An 8504-nucleotide genomic window follows, 5' to 3' on the forward strand; every position below is an offset into this window, starting at 1 on the left:
CCCATTTGTGGACTTCCGGACCCTTCGGAATCCTCCGGAACCTTCTGGAAACTTCCCGGTACAATACCGAAAAAACTGCACCTTTTTCTCGAACCCAAAATATGACTTCCCACATATAAATATTTACCTCTCGACCATTCCGAGACTCCTCGTGACGTCCGGGATCTCGTCTGGGACGCCGAACAACATTCGGTTACCAATCATCAAATATCCTAATACTAATCTAACGTTAAGTGTGTGACCCTGCGGGTTCGGTAATCATGTAGTCATGACCGAGACACCTCTCTGGTCAATAACCAATAGCAGGACATGGAGCCCATATTGGTTCCTACATATTCCACGAAGATCTTTTATCGGTTGAACCATGATGCCAAGGATTCGGTTAATCCCGTATGCAATTCCCTTTGTCCGGCGATATGTTACTTGCCCGAGATTCGATCGTCGGTATCTCCATACCTAGTTCAATCTTGTTACTGGCAAGTCTTTTTACTCGTTCCATAATACAAGATCTCATGACTAACTCAATAGGCACATTGCTTGCAAGCTCTTTACAATGTTGTATTACCAAGAGGGCCGAGAGATATCTCTCCGTCACATGGAGTGACAAATCCCAGTCTCGATCCGTGCCAACCCAACAAACACCTTCGGAGATACTTGTAGAGCAACTTTATGATCACCCAATTATGAAGTGACATTTGGATGCACACTAAGTATTCCTCCGGTGTCAGGTAGTTGCACGATCTCATGGTATTAGGACTAGATACTTGACATGAAGAAAGCTATAGCAATAAACTGATACAATCAAATGCTAAGCTTATGGTTGAGTCTTGTCCATCACATCATTCTCCTAATGATGTGATCCCGTTATGAAATGACAACTCATGTCAATGATTAGGGAACCTTAACCATCTTTGATCAACGAGCTAGTCTAGTAGAGACTTACTAGGGACATTTTATTTGTTTATGTATTCACACATGTATTTAAGTCTCTGGTCAATACAATTCTAGCATGACTAATAAACCTTTATCATGAACAAAGAAATATGATAATAACCAATTTATTATTGCCTCTAGGGCATATTTACAAAAGTCTCTCACTTGCACTGGAGTCAATAATCTAGTTCACATCGCTATGTGATTAACCCCCAATGAGTTTTGGGGTTTGATCATGTTTTGCTTGTGAGAGAGGTCATAGTCAACGGGCCTGCAACATTCAGATCCGTGTGTACTTTGCAAATCTCAATGTCTTCGTCCTTGATCCAATCACGGATGGAGTTGAAAAGGGCGTTAAATATGCGCTTCATATGTAAACCCGCCTCAACGCTCGGTTTGGAAATGCTTTAACATTTGCTCCACTTGACGCATCCTGTTCGAGACTCAGGGTCATCCAGATCGGCATCAAAGCTTGCATCGACGTAAAACTTTACGACGAACTCTTTGTTACCTCCATAATGAGAAACATTTCCTTAAGTAACTTTAGGATAATTTTTTGACCGTTGTCCAGTGATCCATTCCTGGATCACTCTACTACCCCCCTTGCTAGACTCATGGCAAGGCACACAACAGGTCTGGTACATAGCATGGCATACATTATAGAGCCCATGGCCAAGGCATAGGGGACGGCTTTCGCCCTCTCTCTTTCTTCTGCCGCGGTTGAGCTTTGAGTCTCACTCAACTTCACACCTCGCAATACAGGCAAGAAATTCTTCTTTGACTGGTCCATTTTGAACTCCTTCAAAAACCTTGTAAGGTATGTGCTCTGTGAAAGTTTTATCACGCGTCTTGATCTATCTCCGTAGATCTTGATGCCCAATACGTAAGCTGCTTTATCCAGGCCTTCCTTTGAAAAACTCCTTTCAAATAACCCTTTTATGCTTTCCAGAAATTCTACATCATTTCCAATCATCAATATGTCATCTGCATATACTATCAGAAATGTTACTGAGCTCCCACTTACTTTCTTGTAAATACAAGCTTCTCCACAAACTTGTATAAACACATAACTCTTTTATCACCTCATCAAAGTGCATGTTCCAACTCCAAGATGCTTGCACCAGTCCATAGATGGATCGATGGAGCTTGCATACTTTGTTAGCATCCTTAGGATTGACAAAACCTTCTGGTTGCATCATATACAACTCTATCTTAAGAAACCCGTTAAGGAATGTCGTTTTGACGTCCATTTGCCAGATCTCATAATCATAAAATACGGCAACAGCTAACATAATTCTAACATACTTAAGCATCGCTACGGGTGAGAAAGTCTCGTCGTAGTCAACCCCTTGAACTTGTGGGAAACCCTTTGCAACAAGTCGAGCTTTGTAAATGGTGACATTACCATTAGTGTATGTCTTCTTTTAAAAGATCCATTTATTCTCAATGGCTTGTCGATCATCGGGCAAGTCCAGCAAAGTCCATACTTTGTTCTCATACATGGATCATGTCTCGGATTTCATGGCCTGAAGCTATTTGTCAGAATCTGGGATCATCATAGCTTCTTCATAGTTTGTAGGTTCACTGTTGTCTAACAACATGACTTCTAGGACAGGATTACCGTACCACTCTTGTGCGGAACATACCCTGGTCGACCTACGAAGTTTAGTAGTAACTTGACCCAAAGTTTCATGATCATCATCATTAGCTTCCTCTTCGGTTGGTGTAGGCATCATGGGAACTGCTTTCTGTGATGTGCTACATTCCAATTCGAGAGAAGGTATAATCCCACTCACTTCTTTCAAGAGAAATTCCTTCTCTAGAAAGGACTCATTCTTGGCAACAAAGATCTTGCCCTTGGATCTATGATAGAAGGTATACCCAATGGTCTCTTTAGGGTGTCCTATGAAGACGCACTTCTTCGCTTTGGGTTCGAGCTTATCAGGCTGAAGCCTTTTGACATAAGCGTCACAACCCCAAACCTTAAGAAATGACGGATTAGGCTTCTTGTCAAACCATAACTCATATGATGTCGTCTCAACAGATTTAGACGGTGCCCTTTTTAAAGTGAAGGCGGTTGTCTCTAATGCATAACCCCAAAACAATAGTGGCAAATCATTAAGAGACATCATAGAACGCACCATATCCAATAGAGTACGATTACGATGTTTGGACACACCATTACGCTGTGGTGTTCCAGGAGGCGTGAGCTGTGAAACAATTCCACATTGTCTTAAATGCATACCAAACTCGTAACTCAAATATTCACCTCCACGATCAGATCGTAGAAACTTTATTTTCTTGTTACGATGATTCTCCACTCCACTCTGAAATTCCTTGAACTTTTTAAATGTTTCAGACTTGTGTTTCATTAAGTAAATATACCCATATCTACTCAAATCATCTATGAAGGTAAGAAAATAACGATATCCACCGCGTGCTTCAATACTCATTTGGACTGCATGCATCGGTATGTATTATTTTCAATACGTCACTAGCTCGATCCATTGTTCCGGAGAACGGAGTTTTAGTCATCTTGCCCACAACACTACAAAAAAAGACACATCCGTGATATTTTGGGCCGAACGAATTTCTTTTTTCTGTCATACTTATGACACTTCTATGACGATAATTGTGACAAAAGCCGGTATCATCATAGATGTGGTGGGCTCCTACTTCTATGACAAAAAATCATGACAGAAAATGGGCTTTTTGTCCTGGGCGGGCCGGAGACGCAGCTGCATGACATTCTTTGGGCCGTCCCTGACGGAAAAAACCGTGGTAGAAGCGAGGGTGAGGAAACTATCGGGGTGTTCCCAGTTACGGTGGGTGGTCGGGGCCGAGCGATGCGCGTACACGCACGCGCGTGGGTGCGAGGCGTTGGGCTCTAACTGAACCCGAGCGAGGCGTTCGCCTACTGAACCCAAGCGATTGCACTGCAGGCTACGCGTTACTGAACCTGAGCGATCGATCGATGGCTATTAACTGAACCCGATCGAGCGATTCCTTCGCTACTGCTGCTAACTGAAGCCGATCGATGCTGCCTCTGGATGAACAGTGAGTGTTGCTAGGGGGTTTGGATGAACAGTTCCCGGTGGGGGTGGATGAACAGGACCCCGTGGTGTTGCCTCTGGATGAACAGGACCCCGATCGATCGAGCCGGTTGGGGCTGGATGAACAGGACCCCGTGGAGGGCTGAATGAACAGGACCACCCCGTGGAGGGCTGGATGAACAGTAGACGGTGGAGGGCTGGATGAACAGTAGCCCGTGGAGGGGTGGTTGAACAGGAGCCCGTGGAGAGGGCTGGTTGAACAGTAGCCGGTGGAGTAGCGTGCGGTGGAGGCTAGATGAATAGGAGCCCGTGGATGAACAGTCGCAGGTGGAGGCTGGAGGAGGTCGACGGTGGATGAACAGTAGCCCGTGGAGGCTGGAGGGGGTCGACGGTGGAGATGAACAGTATCCCGTGGAGTCCCGTTTTGCGGTACGCCACACCCCTCCCGATGAACAGGACGCCCGTTTCGACCGTAGCGCTCCAACACAAGTTCGTTTCCTCCGTTTTGCGGTACGCCACACCCCTCTCGATCAACAGGACCCCCGTTTCGACCGTAGGAGGTCCGTTTCCTCCGTTTTGCGGTACGCCAGACCCCTCCCGATGAACAGGATCCCGTTTCGACCATGGCCGGTCGAACACAAGGCCGTTTCCTCCATTCTGTGGTACGCCAGGCCTCGTTTCCATCGGTTGTTCTGTCCAAGCCCTCCTAATGAACACGACGACGCATTCCTTTCCGACCCAGCCGGTTGGCTCCCCATGAACACAACGACGATGCTGTTTCTCCGTTCCGACCCAGCCATGTACACGAGCCCTGGCCGTACATATGCGCGAGTAGGCGTTCGAGACCCCGCCCGTATGTACGTACGTGGCCGTATTTTCTTTCTTGCACCCTGGCCGCTGTACATACGTGTGCATGCTACGTGCGCGCCTCTACTACGACACGTGTGTGCCTCTACATCGACCAGTATGTACGTACACGTTCGTGACCAGAATGACAACGCTACGTACGCTTCGACCAGGTGGGTCCCGACTGTCAGGCACTTCCTTGCGTGCGAAGATATAGCTGGTGGGTCCCAGCAGTCAGGGGGCGAATCGTTTTTTTTGCCCGGACGCACTTCCTTGCGTGCGAAGATGTAGCTGGTGGGTCCCAGCGGTCAGGGGGGAAACGTTTTTTTCGCGAAATACGGTGCCCGTCCGGTGGGTCCCCGCTGTCAGGTGCAGGAATAATTATTTTGCGTGTAATAAGGATGCACTTCCTTGCGGCTGCCGTAGACTCAGCTGTCAGCCTCTCCATGTACAGTACTCTTCCGATGGAAGTCGGTCGTTGACCACATTGACCACGCCGCGCCGAGAGCACCAAGGCAGTGGACGACAGCGAGGCCTAGGAAGGGGACGACGCGGAGCCAGGGAAGACGCGACAGTGGATGCCCATGCGGAAAGGAGTATGAGGGTTCACTGGTTCGCTGCGGTGTGAGGCTGCCGTCGCCGCAGAATAACAGGGGGTGTGGGTGAGTAGAGGGATGGCCTGGCCAGCAGTGGGAGTAGTAGGGGGCGGTGAGGCCTCCGTGGCATCGCAGCCGGCCACGGGAGGCAGGAGCACGAGGCATGACGGGCGCTGGTTTGGGCGGCTGGAGCAAGAAGACCAGAGGTTGAAGAGGCACTACGGCCGTTGGATGGACATCGTACGGTCACTGGAGCTAGAATCGTTCATATTGACTAAGTTGACAAAGCCCTCCGTCCCCGTCAAATTAGTTGGCCCACAAGTCAGCCTCCCACTATTGTGGGTCCCAGCTAGCAGGGGGAGTATTCATTTTTTTGTGCGTAATAAGGAGGCACTTTCTTGCGTGCGAAGATATAGCTGGTGGGTCCGAGCTGTCAGCGGCGGTAACGTTTTTTCGTGAAATACAGAGGCCCTTTCGGTGGGTCCCAGATGTCAGGTGGAGGGATCATTATTTTGCGCGTAATAAGGAGGCATTTCCTTGCGTGCGGTCGTGGACCCAGCTGTCAGCCTCTCCACGTACAGTCCACTTCAGATGCATGTCGGTCGTTGACCACGTTGACCAGGCCGCGCCGAGAGCACTAGGGCGGTGGACGACGACGAGGCCTAGGAAGGGAACAACACGGAGGCAGGGAAGACTCGGTAGTTGTTTCCCACGCGGAGGGGAGTACGACTGTACGAGGGTTTACTGGTTCGTCTGCCGTCGGCGGTGAATAACAGCTGGTGTGGGTGAGTAGAGGGATGACTAGGCCAGCGATGGGAGTACGGTGGGGCGGTGAGGCCTGCGAGGCAGCACAGCCGGCCGCGGGGAGGAGGGAGCAGGCAGTCCCGCCAGCGCTTGTTTGAGCGGCTGGAGCAGGAAGAGCAGAGATTGAAGAAGCACGACGGTCGTTGGATGGACATTCAACAGTCACTGCTTGTGCGTCAACCTTTTTTTAGGAAAGCCTCAAATCTGTGGAAAACAGCATACAGCTCATCTGCCATTATTTCTAATAATTTACAGCCCATTTGCTAATTCTTAAGGTTTTTTTGGAGCCCATATTCTTTTTGTTAGCATTACAGCCCATATTGTGGCCACGGTTAAAAAATTGTACGAAATTTTGCATATTTCGGTGCGGTCCGAACTGTTTTTAATCCTGAAATTTCGAGTCACATTCAAACTGATTTTAAAAATAAATGTATATCAATATAAAATCCTACAAATTGTGCACGCATAAAAATCAATGCAATTTAAAATCTCGAAATGAAAAAAAGAAATTTGAAACTAATTGCCGATTTGATGTATTTTAAAAATGTACATCTCATTTCTCATTACTAATAGGCCATTTTCTCGGCCGGCCGAATGAAGCTCTCCTCGTCTTGAAAGATTTGCAGCCCAACAGGCCTGACAAAGTGACTTACTTGGCAAATCACAAAAAAACAGGGCTGTGGCCGTGGACCAAGATGCAGTCGTGGACCCAGCTGTCAGCCTCTCCACGTACAGTACTCTTCCGATGGAAGTCGGTCGTTGACCACATTGACCATGTCGCGCCGAGAGCACCAAGGCAGTGGACGATGGCGAGGCCTAGGAAGGGGACGACGCGGAGCCGGGGAAGACGCGGCAGTGGATGCCCACGCGGAGAGGAGTACGAGTGTTCACTGGTTCGGCTGCGGTGTGAGGCTGCCGTCGCCGCAGAATAACAGGGTGTGTGGGTGAGTGGAGGGATGGCCTGGCCAGCGGTGGGAGTAGTCTGGGGGCGGTGAGGCCTCCGCGGCAGCACAGCCGGCCACGGGAGGCAGGAGCAGGCGGCACGACCGGCGCTGCTTTGGGTGGCTGGAGCAAGAAGACCATAGGTTGAAGAAGCACTATGGCCGTTGGATGGATATCGTACGGTCACTGGAGCTAGAATCGTTCATATTGACTAAGTTGACAAAGCCCTCCGTCCCCGTCAACTTAGTAGGCCCACAAGTCAGCCACCCACTATGGTGGTCCCAGCTAGCAGGGGGTATTCATTTTTTTGTGCGTAATAAGGAGGCACTTCCTTGCGTGCGAAGATATAGCTGGTGGGTCCGACCTGTCAGCGGGGGGAACATTTTTTTCATGAAATACAGAAGCCCTTCCCGTGGGTCCTAGCTGTCAGGTGGAGGAATCATTATTTTGCGCGTAATAAGGAGGCATTTCCTTCCGTGCGGCTGTGGACCCAGCTGTCAGCCTCTCCACGTACAGTCCACTTCCGATGGATGTCGTTCATTGACCATGTTGACCAGGCCGCGCCGAGAGCACCAGGGCGGTGGACGACGGTGAGGGCCTAGGAAGGGAACGACATGGAGCCAGGGAAGATTCAGCTGTTGTTTCCCACGCGGAGGAGTACGAGGGTTTACTGGTTCGTCTGCCGTCGCTGGAGAATAACAGCAGGTGTGGGTGAGTAGAGGGATGGCTAGGCCAGCGATGGGAGTACGGTGGGGCGGTGAGGCTTGCGCGGCAGCACAGCTGGCCACGGGGAGGAGGGAGCAGGCAGTCCCGTCGGCGCTTGTTTGAGCGGCTCGAGCAGGAAGAGCAGAGATTGAAGAAGCACGACGGCCGTTGGATGGACATCTAATAGTCACTGCTTGTGTGTCAACCTTTTTTTAGGAAAGCCTCAAACCTGTGGAAAATAGAATACAACCCATCTGCCATTATTTCTAATAATTTACAACCCATTTACTAATTCTTAAGGTTTTTTTGGAGCCCATATTCTTTTTGTTAGCATTACAGCCCATATTGTGGCCACGGTTAAAAAATTGTACGAAATTTTGCATATTTCGGTGCGGTCCGAACTGTTTTTAATCCCAAAATTTCGAGTCACATTCAAACTGATTTTAAAAATAAATGTATATCAATATAAAATCCAACAAATTGTCCACGCATAAAAATCAATGCAATTTAAAATCTCAAAATGAAAAAAGAAATTTGAAACTAATTGCCGGTTTGATGTGTTTTAAAAATGTACAGCCCACTTCTCATTACTGATAGGCCATTTTCTCGGCCAGCCGAATGAAGC

Source organism: Aegilops tauschii, chromosome 2 (genome assembly GCF_002575655.3).
Source record: "Aegilops tauschii subsp. strangulata cultivar AL8/78 chromosome 2, Aet v6.0, whole genome shotgun sequence".
Lineage (NCBI taxonomy): Eukaryota > Viridiplantae > Streptophyta > Magnoliopsida > Poales > Poaceae > Aegilops > Aegilops tauschii.